At 43.4% G+C, this 10269-nt stretch overlaps 1 pseudogene; it reads right to left on the reverse strand.

Annotated features, from left to right (window-relative positions):
* Positions 1-638: 638 nt before the first annotated feature.
* On the reverse strand, positions 639-9878 carry LOC134376114 (olfactory receptor 2V1-like; annotated as a pseudogene).
* Positions 9879-10269: the final 391 nt, after the last annotated feature.

Below are 10269 nucleotides of genomic sequence, written 5' to 3' on the forward strand. Positions count from 1 at the left end.
ATTTTACATTATTTAAATAATTTTGAATCACCCAACCAGGTCAATTAAATTGTGATTGGTGTACAAGTAAACTATTAGGTTCATATAGTAAACCTTAGATTCAGCTGTAGTTCATTTATGCTCATACCGTCAGATGTTAGGAAAGTAATGTTTCCACATTTAAGGATTCAGCTATATTCACTTTATTTTCTTCTCTGCTGAAATGTGAATGTTTATTCCTGCAATACTACAAGGCAGAAAGGTAAAAGAGATGTAAGTAATATTCATATTCTGGTGGTATAAATCTGCAGATAACTGCCCATTTCCATTGAGTTCAATATAATTGTACATCATTAAAAATAAAGAGTTGAAACTAAAAATGCCTTAATATATAACCTTTTTAGTAATGGGGACAGTTTCATAAAATAATGAAAATTTTAAGTAGCAGAACAGTATTTAAAATATAAAATAATTGAATTGGCTCTTTGTTCAGGTCTATAAAAGACCTTAGGTATAATCTAATCTAACCCCTTCATTTTAAAGACTGAAAACCAAGAACTCTTCAGTTTTTATCTTCACTTGAGGAGATTTTAGAAGCTGGAGGATTTCTGGACCTTCAGGGGTGGCTGGCCTCTTTCAAGTGCTGAACTTGATACGCATCACTTTGTGGTTGAATAAAGCATTGTTGATTCAGTTTCCTTTCTTGATGAAACTTCGTCATCGTCACCATCACTACTTCCACCACCTCTCTCACCACCACTACCAACAATGAGAAGAACAGCTCCATCTCTACCACCGTCTCCGTCACCATCATCATCACCGTCATCGTCGTCGTCATCCCTGGAGTACTTGAGGTCTGGAGGCCCACAGTCCAAGACCGTGGGCTTAACATCCTCAAGGAAGCATGAAAGAAGATAAGCGTGTTTCGCTAGTTTTATGTATGTATGACCTGAATCCATGGAGCAAATGGTCCCAGGGCAATTTCAAGTACAGAAAGACCAGAAATGAGACCTTGACACCTAAGCCTTCTGATTAAAAGGAAATAGAGGTAGTGATTAACATCCATCATATACGTCTAACTTGAGGTTAGGCAGCACCCCAACACCTTTTTCAGAGCACCCACCGCCTCCTTGTTCCTTAGACTGTAGATGAGGGGATCATCGTGGGACTGAGGATGGCACCAAGCATGAAAAGAGCCTGGTCCAGCTTGGGACCATGATAAGAACTAGGCCTCATGCAGACCATCGTGGCTGGACCAAAGTAGAGGCTCACCACAGTCAGATGGAGGAACAGGTAGCCAGGGCTGTGTTTCTGCCCTCAGGGGATTTCATGCAGAGGACAGAAAGGAAGATGAGAGTATAAGAGGACAGGATGAGGGACAAGGGAAAGAGGAGCAGCACAATGCTTGTCACCACCACAGCCTTCTCATAGGCAGAGATGTCCTCACAGGCCAACTTCAGGGTGGCTGTGACCTCATGGAGGAAATGAGAAATCTCTCTGGAAGCACGGATGGGGAGATTCATGGCACAGACTGTGTGTGCGAGTGATGTCAGGGTGCCCCCAGCCCAGGAGATGGCAGCCATCTGCAGACAGACCCCTGGTTCATGATGAGGGCATATCTCACAGGGTTGCGGATGGCCACATACCGATCATAGGACATGAGGGTGATCAGGATACACTTGGTGGTTCCTAGTGTCAGGAACAAGAAAATCTGAGTCCCACAGGCCCCCCATGAGATGCTTCTCCTCCCTGAGAAGAAGTCAGTTGCCATCTTGGGGACAGTGCTAGAGATTAATGTCAGATCCATGAGACCAGCTGTCTGAGCAGGAAATACATGGGCGTGTGGAGGCGAGAATCCACCCGGATCAGGAAAATGAGGCTGGAGTTTGTGGTGAGAGCCGCAGTGTAGATCAGGAGGATGGCAGAGACAAGGAAGTAGATACAGTTTATACCAGGAAGAGGCCCCAAAGCATAAATCCATATTTGAAGACTCATTCCTTTTATCCACGACTTTGCCTTACTGGAAGTAATCAACCTTGGAAAAAAGTGAGAGTTGGAGAAATCATGAAAATTTACTGGATTCTGTTCCCCAAACTCTTCTCTTACACTTGATCAGCATCGGCAGGCTATGAAACTTCCGCAAATGACAGCATTTTAGACAATTTCATGGCTAAGAAAGCCATCTCATGTCCTCACCCATCCCCTTTACTCCCAGAACAAATTGCTGCCAGTCAGAACAGTTAATGTCCAGGCTGCATCTTGTGTAGTAGCCCAGAGCCAATACCACCAACTCCCCTTCTGCTCAGCTTATTGCTTAGAGAACCCCTTCCCCTTACGCTGTTTCACTCTCCCGGTTGAACCTTTGAAAAGTTTATGGCATTTGTTCCGTCCTCACTCTATCACACATCTTTCCATCCTCATATGTGCCAGGCACTGTGCTAGGCCTTGGAGAGACAAAGATGAATAAAGTATAGTTTCTGAAACCTTATTTAAGAAGACGACTAGTGAAAGGTACATATGAAAAAACATGAAAGCTGTTAAATAGAAGAATATACATGATACATCACACAATGGAGATGCCAAGCATTCTTCATTTTTATCAGCTGCAGAAATTGCATGATGACAGAAGTCTAAACTCGCTTAGCTTTTTTTTTTCAACTGAGCCTTCAAATTTGAGACTTAGCATCATGGAATTGTAGACCTGTAGAGAGGAAGGATGATTAACAGGTTAGCCCAGAAAGGTTAAGTGGCTTGTCTAAGATCACATCACTGTTTAATTTTGAAGATAAAAAACTAAACTTATGTCCTAGCAATTTTTCCAATTACAGCCCACTTTCAGGATCTTCATTAAATATATTCATAGTGGCACTTTTATTAAATATAGCATTGTATTGTTCTTTGCCTTATATATTAGGGCAATGCTAGCTCTTGTAATAGGTAATCTCCCAAATCTCAGTGGCTTAAGAGAATGGAAGTGTATTTCTCATCAGATGAAGTACAAAATAGACATCATTGGTAGGCAAGTCACCTTCCTCTGAGTGACATTTCAAGGGCCTGTGCTTCTGCCCTCTCGTTGCTCACCATCTTTAACACTGACTTTAAAAGTCATTGTGCTCATCTGCATCACCAGGCAGCAGGCAAGACTTGGGACTGTTAATGGACCAAGTCTGTATGAGCCCCTCCCCAGTATTCAGAGCCAGTAACGTGGCTACACCTCCCTGCAGGGGAGGCTGGGAAGTGTATCTGGCTTCGTCCACAGGAAGAAAAGGAAATAAATGGGTTTGGTAAATAGCTGCCAGTCCCTGTCACATCCACTAAGTTAATTTGTGTCTGCATAAGGCCTATGAGCTGATTCATGGCAGAAACATTGTTTTGCATTTCTTTACCACTTTACTTGGCTATAATGATGGTATTATCGGTACTTGTTGAATTAAACATACCATTCTAGCCACTCAAGAGAGCAGCTCCTTGTTCCCCTTCCATGGACCTGATTCTTGGCCCTTTCAAAATACAATTGATCTTTCTTGGAAGCAGTAGTTTTATATTGCTGCAAAATAATTATTCCAATAGTTAATACTTAATGGGTTAGAGCAACACACATTTATACTCACAGTTTCTTTCCATCGGGGCTCTGAGTGCAGCATAGCTGGGTTTCTGTGCCCAAAGATCTCTGATAAGACTGTAACCAAAGTGCTGGCTGGTTCTGTAGTTTCATCTGAATGCTCAGTTGGAGGAGGATCTGCTTCCAAGCTCACTCAGTTCCTGGTGGAGTTCATTCCAGCCTTTCTGGACTGTTGGATCGAGAGTCTCAGTTCTTTGCTGGCTGCTGGCTGAGGGTCTCCCTCAGTTCTTTGCTTGTCCATGAGTCAGCTTACAGCATGAAAGCTGGCTTCCTTCAAGAAAGAGAGATGTAAAAGGGATGGGGCAGGAAAGTGGGGGTGGAGAGAAGAGAGAGCAAGATAGAAATCACGGTCTTTTTGTAACTTAATATCACAAGTGATAAGTGACAAGGTCCAGCCTTTCTTCAGGGGAGAGGATTGTAGAAGGTCACAAACACAGGCAAAGATCATTAGGGTCATCTTTGTGGCTCCCTATCACAAAGATTCTGCAAGTTCATTGTATTTTTACGCTACTCTTGAATTTTAGACCTAGAAGGTGCCTTAGAAACATCAACTTCACTCTTGTCACCCTTTTTGTCTTTCTGTTTTTTTAGTGATGAAGAAATTACGGTTCAGAAAAGGTAAATGATTAGTCCCAGATCACCCAGTGTATTAGTCCATTTTGCTGCTATAACAGAAGTACGGGGGACTGGGTAATTTATAAAGGAAAGAGGTTCATTTGGCCAAATGCTATGGTTCACAACTCTTAAGTTCCAACTTCCACTAAGTCCAAGGGCATGGACACAGTGCAGCCAGGTTCCTTGCTATGGTGTAGCAAGGGTGATCTTTTGTCCAATTCCCGACAAGTTCCTCATTTCTATCTGAGACCTCATCATGCACATGGCCTTTACTGTCCACATATCTATCAGCATTCTGCTCGCCACCACATAAGCCTCTAAAACATTTCAAACTTTCCCTTGTCCTTTTCTCTTCTTCTAAGTCCTCCAAACTCCTCAAACCTTTGCCCATTACCCAGTTCCAAAGCTGCATCCACACTTTCAAGTATCTGTATAGCAACACCCCACTCCTTGGTACCAATTTTCTGTATTAGTCCGTTTTGTGTTGCTATAACAGAAATAACTGAGGCTGGGTAATTTATAAAGGAAGGAGGATTGTTTGGCTTATGATTCTGGGACAGCTGCATCTGGCACGGGCCTCAGGCTGCTTCTACTCATGGCAGAAAAGTGGCAGGCAGCTGGCGGGTACAAGCAGATCACATGGCGGGAGGAAGCGAGAGAGAAGAAACAAGAGAGAGAGAAGGTGCCAGGGTCTTTTTAAGCAACGAGCTCTCACGGGAACTAATAGAGTGACAACTCACTCATTAATCCCCCCTCCCCAGGGAGAACATTAATCCATTCATGAGGGATCCACCCCCATGACACAATCAGTTTCCAGCACTGCCACATTGGGGATCAGATTTCCATTGAGTTTGGGGGGGACGACATCCAAACTCCATCACCTTTTAAAAACTGTGGTAAAATACACATTATTAAATTTGCCACTTTGTCACTTTTTAAGTGTACATTTTGGTGGCATTAAGGGCATTTACTTTGTTGTATGATTATCATCACCATTAATCTTCAGAACATTTTTCATCTTGCAAAAGTGAAACTCTGTACCTATTTAAAAAGTAACTCCCAATGTTTCCTCCTCCTGTCCTTTGCAAACACCATTCTACTTTCTTTCTTTTTTTTTTTTTTTTTCACCATTCTACTTTCTGTCTCTATGCATTTGACTACTCTAGGTACCTCATAGAAGTAGAATTATATGGTATTTGTCTTTTTGTAACTTTTTTTACATGGCATAATGGGCTTAAGGTTCATGAATGTTGTAACGTGTTAGAATTTCTTTTTAAAAATAAGTCTTATTCCATCGTATGTGTTAATCACATTTTGTTTATTCATGTATACATCTGTGGATATTTAGACTGCTTCTACCTTTGACTGATTTGAGTAATGCTGTATCAACATTGATGTCTAAATATCTCTTCCAGTTCACACTTTTAATCACTTGGGCACAGATGCAGAAATGGAATTGCTGCATCATAAGAAAATTCTACTTTTCATTTTTTTGAGAAACTACTGTACTGTTTTGCCTCCAGTCTGTACTGTCTTAAAGTTATTCCCACCAGGCACAAGGTTTCCAAACTTCCTGTGTCCTCATCAACATTCATTTTCGGTTTGGTTTTTTAATTTTCCATTTTTATTAAGGCATAATTAAATATTTTATAATTTTAAGGTGTATAATATATAAAATTTACTATTTTAACCACCTGAAATATACAGTTCAGTGGCATTAAGTACATTTACACTGTTCTGCAGCCATCATTTTATTCATACAGAATGTTATACACTTTATTTTTATTTATTTATTTATTTTTTTTTTTTTGTCTTTTTCGTGACCGGCACTCAGCCAGTGAGTGCACCGGCCATTCCTATATAGGATCCGAACCCGCGGCGGGAGCGTCGCCGCGCTCCCAGCGCCGCACTCTCCCGAGTGCACCACGGGATCGGCCCATACACTTTAAAGTTATGTGAATGTACCTATTGGCTGAACTGTGTGCTTAAAAATGTTTAAAATGGTAAATTATATTTATCTATACGTATATGCACATACAAGTGTACTTCAAAAAGTTCACAGAAAAACAAAATTAAAATATAATACAAATATTTCAATTAATTTTTGAAGACCCCATGTATAAAACAACAATAAAAAAACAGGGCTGGCCCCATGGCTCACTCGAGAGAGTGCGGCACTGGTAGCATTGAGGCCACGGGTTCGGATCCTATATAGGGGTGGCCGGTGCGCTCACTGGCTGAGCGTGGAGCAGGCCGCACTGTGCTGAAGGTTGCAATCCCCTTATCAGTTAAAAAAAAAACAAAAACATACACATACAAAACATTTTTATGAACAAACTATACCTATATGTAGTGACATGAATGACTATCTCATATATAATATTGCATAAAAGCAACCAGACACAGAAGTATGTACAACTATGTAATTCAATTTGTATAAAATTTAAACAGCAAACAGAATTGTGGCTCTGAATTCCAGTGATGGTACTTTGTTGAACTAACACTATCACAGAAAACAATGATAAAATGTAGATAAAATATTAAATAGAATTACATAAAAGTACATGCCTTTATGTAATACATACATAATATGTGAATGTGTGTGTATAAGACTAATGAAAATTCCAAAAAGAGAAGCAGCAAACAGAGGAACCTCACCTTTTGCAGTTTTTGTGGATGACTCTGTGCTGAGGGACTTATTTAATTTGCACCCAGGCTGTTCAAGATCTGACAGCCTTCACTTCCTGCTGAACCAAGCCTGGAAATCAGCCAGTGCTAAAAATGAGGGTTTTCTCAGGTCTTTTAAAAAAAGTGTCCCCACATTTCCCAGCACGCACAAAGCTCTCTTAGTTCCCCAGTGTCCTGGGTGCTGTTGAATACCTCATTACTGAAATGAATTTTCACTCTGGCTTTTCCTTTGGGGCTTTAGTTGATCTATTGTATGTGTCAAGCATAATTTATTCTCTAGGTGGCTCCAGGCTTTTTGTTTGCTTAACATTTTCAAGCAATTTCTATGAATTTTCCGTATTGATTGGCTTCTGACTTAGACAAAATGGAAAAGAGAGCCTGTTTCAGACCTTCTGGTAGCCCCCAAAGAGACTGTAACGTGCAAGTGCAACACTTCGCAAGTAAGATGTGCTTTGCTCTCTCTGGAACCAGGGTCAGTCTGCAGCTGTAGGTCGGTTTCCATTTTCAGAGTTTTCATTTCCTCATGACTCGGTGTCAGGACCTTGTGTGTTTCTAGACATTAGCTGTGTAAACTGTTGGCATACACTTAGAGACTTCTTAAGTAAAGTCAGAGGCGCACAGTCCTCCCAGCTGCGTTGTGCTGTTATCACACGCGTATTCTGCTTTTGATATAGAGCTGAGCTGTGGGGTGAGGGGACCGCTCCATTGACCCATGATTTGTCCTCATTTTAGGAAGACTCTGTCTCTTTGGGTTATGACATTGATAAGTGCTTCTCAGTCCTTATCCCCTTCTTGGGACTGGAAGCTTCGAGAGGGATGGAGTTGGGCATTTCCCCTGCCCCAGGAGGTTTGGCCCCGGTAAAATCTCAGTTGGTTATTAGGCTCTTAAGAAATCGTTTCCTTTGAAGGCAGCACCTGTGAAGGAGGACAGAATTCAATGGGCGTATTTTAAATGCCTACTTTCCCCTCCTGCTGGAAGCTGAAAGCAATTATTTTGTGACCTTCTATGTGAGATCCTGGTCATGTTTCTGGAAGTAAAACTCCTTAATTTGTGGAAACTTCCAAAACTGGGCACCCCAGAGGTTTTGACTCAAACTTTATGAATTCGCAAATTCCAGTTTCGGATTCTTCCACCTGGAGCGCTTCTCACAGAGGTTTGCTTGTGGTTTTCTGATCAAGTAAGTGATGATTGTTTGAAAGAGCCTCTTTCTCCAGCTTCTGTCTCTGTCTCTCTCTATTTCTATCTCTCTCTGACTCTGTCTCGCTATCTCTCCATGTCTCTGCCCCCTCTATCTCTCCATCTCTGTATCTGTTTCTCCATCTCTGTCTCTGTCCACCTGTCTCTCACTGTCTCTCCCTATCTCTGTATCTCCTGCTGTCTCTCTATCTCTTGCTGTCTGTCTCTCACTCTTTTGCTCTTTCTCTCCCTGTCTGTCCCTCTGTCCCTCACTTTCTTCCTGTCTATCCGTATCCATCCCTCATCTCTCCCTGTCTCAAAATTTCTGTCCCTCTTCCTGTTCCTCCATTTCTGTCCCTGTCTCACCCTGTCTCTGTCCCTCTCTCACTGTCTACCCATCTCTCTCTGTGTCTTTGTGTCTCCCTATCTCTGCCTTTATCTCTCACTATCTCTGTTTCTGTTTCTGTCTGTGTCTCAGTCTCTCCCTGTCTCCATGCCTGTCTCTGTCTCCCCTGATCTCTCTGTCTCTGTCTCCCACTGTCCCCCTCACTGGCTGTCATCCGTCTGGTCCTGTCACGTTCTCCTCCTTGGCCACAGGCTGACACAAGGAAGAGGAAGGAAGAGAAAGGAATGGGCGTGTGTCTGCGGCACCAGCAGTGTGGACACCACGTGATGCGCGTCTTGTTACCACTGGGATTTGTGTGTTTTGTTTGCTCTTAAAGGTGTAAGTACCTAAGAGCATCTGATAAACCTTCATTATGGATGTGATTTTAATTAAGTGCTTAAGAGTACTTGATTAAATACGTTCATAACTATCTAAATATTTGGAAAAATTAACTGTTAAATATTGAATTTATTGTTTAAGTGTTTAATATGCAGTGTTTAAATATTTGAAGAAATTTTATTTAACAGATTTATTGGACTAAGAAATGGGATGTTAAACAAAATATGAGAGGGGGAAAGATAATTAAGGAAATATTCCAAAATGTCAACAGCATTCAGTGCTGGGTATAAAATTATGGGTGACTTTGGCTTTCCTTCCTCTCTTTTGCTGAGCATCCTGCAGGAAGCAGGTGCAGGACCCTGTGGCTACCAGTCGAGTGCCCTGGCCCTGCCCTGCCACTGAGTGCACGAGGTCCTGTCTGTGCTCGAACCCACGTGGCTCCTGCCTTTCCTTTTCTACCCTCCTGGTCAGCCCCTCCCAGGGCACAGCCACAGCTAAGGGCCCCACTGCTGCCACCATTGCTGATGCCATGGAGTTCAGTGGGGCCAAGGGCCTGGTGTGGCATGGAGGGGCAGGGGGTACCCATTCCCTTTGGGTGTTACCCTCCACTGGAGGCCCCAACACCTTTTTCTAGAGAGATGGCTCTTTCCGCTTTCTGACAGCTGCCTCAGCAGATGTGCCAGGACTAGGAGCCACACCCAAGTGGCCCCTGTGCACTGGCAGCCTGGGATCTCTGGCCGAGGCATTTCTCTGCCCTGTGAGGTGGACATGGCTGTGCCCTTGTCGAGGAACAGGCTGAGGCTGGACTCCTCACCTGTCAGGTTTCTAGAGAGCCATGAATAGCACAGTGCACAAGTGTTGTGGGTGACGTTGGCCAAATGGGACCATGGGCTGGAGCCATTAGAGCTGGTCCTGGGGGGATGTCGGGGTGGACAAGTGCTTGAGCAGTGGAAGGAGCATGGCAGAGCTGCCTGATGCAGCAGGAGGGTTTCAGCAGGGCTTTGGGGTGAACGAGAATGAGACCAGACAACATCCGAGGCCTGCAAGGCTCGAGGGCTTTCAACTGGGGGCATATTTTCCCAGGCATTTGGGAAGCCACCCTGATGGCAACCTGCAGACCACATAGGGCTCACCAGTGTGGAGCCAGGTGCTGTGCCAAACACCCCTTAGTGTTTGTGTGTTGGATTTGGAACTTCCACTCTTTGGCAAAGTGTCACTGTCGGGCTGGATCGCAGACCCCTCTGCCTCGTCCTGTACAGGTCCTGAGTCAGGTAAGGGAAAGAAAAACCGAGCAGCTGCCAGCAAAATGGACATGCTTTACTCTTCAGACACGAGCTCCACCGACCAGCAGTTCAGAGCCGCTGCCTTCCATACTGAAGTACACAACAGCAGCAATGAGCCAAGGGGTGCCCAGGTGCATGCGCACTAATTCTACCCTTATGTCACTTGTTTACAAAGGATGTC

The sequence above is a fragment of the Cynocephalus volans genome, chromosome 4 (assembly GCF_027409185.1).
Source record: "Cynocephalus volans isolate mCynVol1 chromosome 4, mCynVol1.pri, whole genome shotgun sequence".
Lineage (NCBI taxonomy): Eukaryota > Metazoa > Chordata > Mammalia > Dermoptera > Cynocephalidae > Cynocephalus > Cynocephalus volans.